Source organism: Theropithecus gelada, chromosome 19 (genome assembly GCF_003255815.1).
Source record: "Theropithecus gelada isolate Dixy chromosome 19, Tgel_1.0, whole genome shotgun sequence".
NCBI lineage: Eukaryota > Metazoa > Chordata > Mammalia > Primates > Cercopithecidae > Theropithecus > Theropithecus gelada.
This window is the reverse complement of record NC_037687.1, coordinates 17,603,821-17,606,631: the sequence shown is the minus strand read 5'-3', so window position 1 is coordinate 17,606,631 and position 2,811 is coordinate 17,603,821.

Sequence of the window (2,811 nt, the reverse complement as noted above, 5' to 3'; positions counted from 1 at the left end):
TTCATTCATTCATTCATTCCACATATATTTATTAATCTCTTCCTCTGAGTCTCCTCCAGGAGCACCTAATCTGGGGGAGACAGAGCCGGATGAGAGCTGGGAACCCTGCTAAGCTGGGACTGAGCAGGGGAAGGGACGGCCTAGGGGGAGTGGAGCAGCCGGGCGCTCCCCTAACAGGAACCGTGGTTTGCCCCTACGCTCCTTCCTCTTCACGCCCAGCAACTCACAGCAGGACCCTTGCCCCCCTTACACACCCTGAATCCTCCCTCTTTCTGCCCACGCTCTGCAGCCGCCTCCCCCTGATCTCCACTGCGGTCGGAGCCGAGGTGTTGGGGGGCTCCTGAAATCCCACCCCAGTCCCGGCGATTAGCAGGTAGTCTCAGATTCCCCCCATGGCCACCAGGTGGCAACAGCGGCGCGCGTTTCCCCGGCCGGACCCGCCCTGCCTCCTCCTACGGTGTTTGCTAAACAGACTTTTCCGGTTTCAGAGAAGGGGGATTAAAGCCCAGAACTACTGAATTTTGTGGCAAAAAAAGGATGAGACCTCTCGGGGAGAGACCTCTTGCAGCCAGTAGGGCCAGGAGGCAAGAGTCCCGGGCCCCGACCCTTTGGTGGGGGGACTTCCGTTTCCCCATGGATGCATCCAGATGGGGAAACAGAGGCCTGGGCTCCCGTGTCCTAGCCACAAAGTGGTTGTTCAGAGCTTTGCAGATGCCCCCCGCCCCGCTCCGGATCTGCCACATCGCAGCTTCTGCTCAAGCCGTTCCCTCCACCAGGCTTGCTCTCCCTTGAGCGTTTATCTTCCTTTTTTTTTCTTTTTTTTCTTTTTGAGACGGAGTTTCGCTCTTGTTGCCCAAGCTGGAGTGCAATGGCACAATCTTGGTTCACTGCAACCTCCGCCTCCCGGGTTCAAGTGATTCTCCTGCCTCAGCCTCCCAAGTAGCTGGGATTACAGGTGCCCGCCACCATGACCAGCTAAAAATTTTTTGTGTTTTTAGTAGAAATGGAGTTTCACCATGTTGGCCAGGCTCATCTCGAACTGCAGACCTCAAGATCCACCCGCCTTGGCCTCGCAAAGTGCTGGGATTGCAGGTGTGAGCCCTGGAGGCCCCTGGAGTTGGCCGCAAACCCACCCCTATGCACAGTCTCTTGGATGCGAGAAGTAGGAGACAGGCAATGTTTATTGTGTAGCAGCTGGGACTTTTGCCAGAGTGCATGGGGAAAATGCTCACCCTGCTTCTGCTAGTGGGAGGCTGAGCTGGACAGAGGGAAGCCTGGAGCTTGGAGCCTCTTTCCTTCCCACCGTGGGGACGCCTGCCTGAGAGAGGAGTCTGCAGGGAAGACAGCAGCACTGAGATGAAGCATTGGTTCCTGGATCCAGCCTTACCTGAAACCCAGTATTTTCCATCTGGTTCCTCTTTTTTAAAAAATATTTACCGGGCACAGTGGCTCATGCCTGTAATCCCAGCACTTTGGGAGGCCGAGGCAGGCAGATCACGAGGTCAGCAGATTGAGACCATCCTGGCTAACATGGTGAAACCCCGTCTCTACTAAAAATGCAAATATTAGCCGGGCGTGGTGGTGGGCGCCTGTAGTACCAGCTGCTTGGGAGGCTGAGGCAGGAGAATGGTGTGAACCCGGGAGGCGGAGCTTGCAGTGAGCCGAGATGGTGCCACTGCACTCCAGCCTAGGTGACAGAGCGAGACTCTGTATCAAGAAAATATATAAATATAGGCCGGGCGCGGTGGCTCAAGCCTGTAATCCCAGCACTTTGGGAGGCCGAGGCGGGTGGATCACGAGGTCAGGAGATCGAGACTATCCTGGCTAACATGGTGAAACCCCGTCTCTACTAAAAATACAAAAAAAAAAAACTAGCCGGGCGTGGTGGCGGGCGCCTGTAGTCTCAGCTACTTGGGAGGCTGAGGCGGGAGAATGGCGTGAACCCGGGAGGCGGAGCTTGCAGTGAGGAGATCACGCCACTGCACTCCAGCCTGGGAGACACAGCGAGACTCCGNTATAGATGGGCAAGCAGAGGCCCAGAAAGAACCTCCAGTTGGTCATTTTCTAGGGGCAGAAGAAGGACTCAAAGTGGCTTCATCAAAACAGGGAACTGAGGCCGGGTGCAGTGGCTCATGCCTGTAATCCCAGCACTTTGGGAGGCCAAGGCAGGTGGATCATTTGAACTCAGCAGTTCGAGACCAGCCTGGGCAACATGGCAAAACCCCGTCTCCACAAAAAATACAAAAAAATTAGCTGGGCGTGGTGGCTTGAGCCTGAGGTTGAGGCTGGAGGATCACTCGATCCCAGGAGGTGGAGGTTGCAGTGAGCCAAGATGGCGCTACTGCATTCCAGCCTGGGCGACAGAGTGAGACCCTGTCTCAAAAAATAAATAATAAATAATAAATAAAAATAAAATATTTATTTATTTATTTATTTATTTTTGAGACCGAGTCTCACTCTGTCGCCCAGGCTGGAGTGCTGTGGCACAATCTCGGCTCACTGCAACCACCACCTTCCAGATTCAAGCGATTCTCCCGCTTCAGCCTCCCAAGTAGCTGGGGTTATAGGCGCTTGCCACCATACCCGGCTAATTTTTGTATTTTTAGTAGAGACAGGGTTTCGCCATGTTGGCCAGGCTGGTCTCAAACTCCTGACCTCAGGTGATCCACCTGCCTCAGCCTCCCAAAGTGCTGGGATTACAGGCATGAGCCGCTGCGCCCAGTCTAAAATATTTGTTTATTTATTTATATTTATATATTTTCTTTTTTTTTTTTTTTTTTTTTTTTTTTTTTTTTTTTTTTTTTTTCGGCA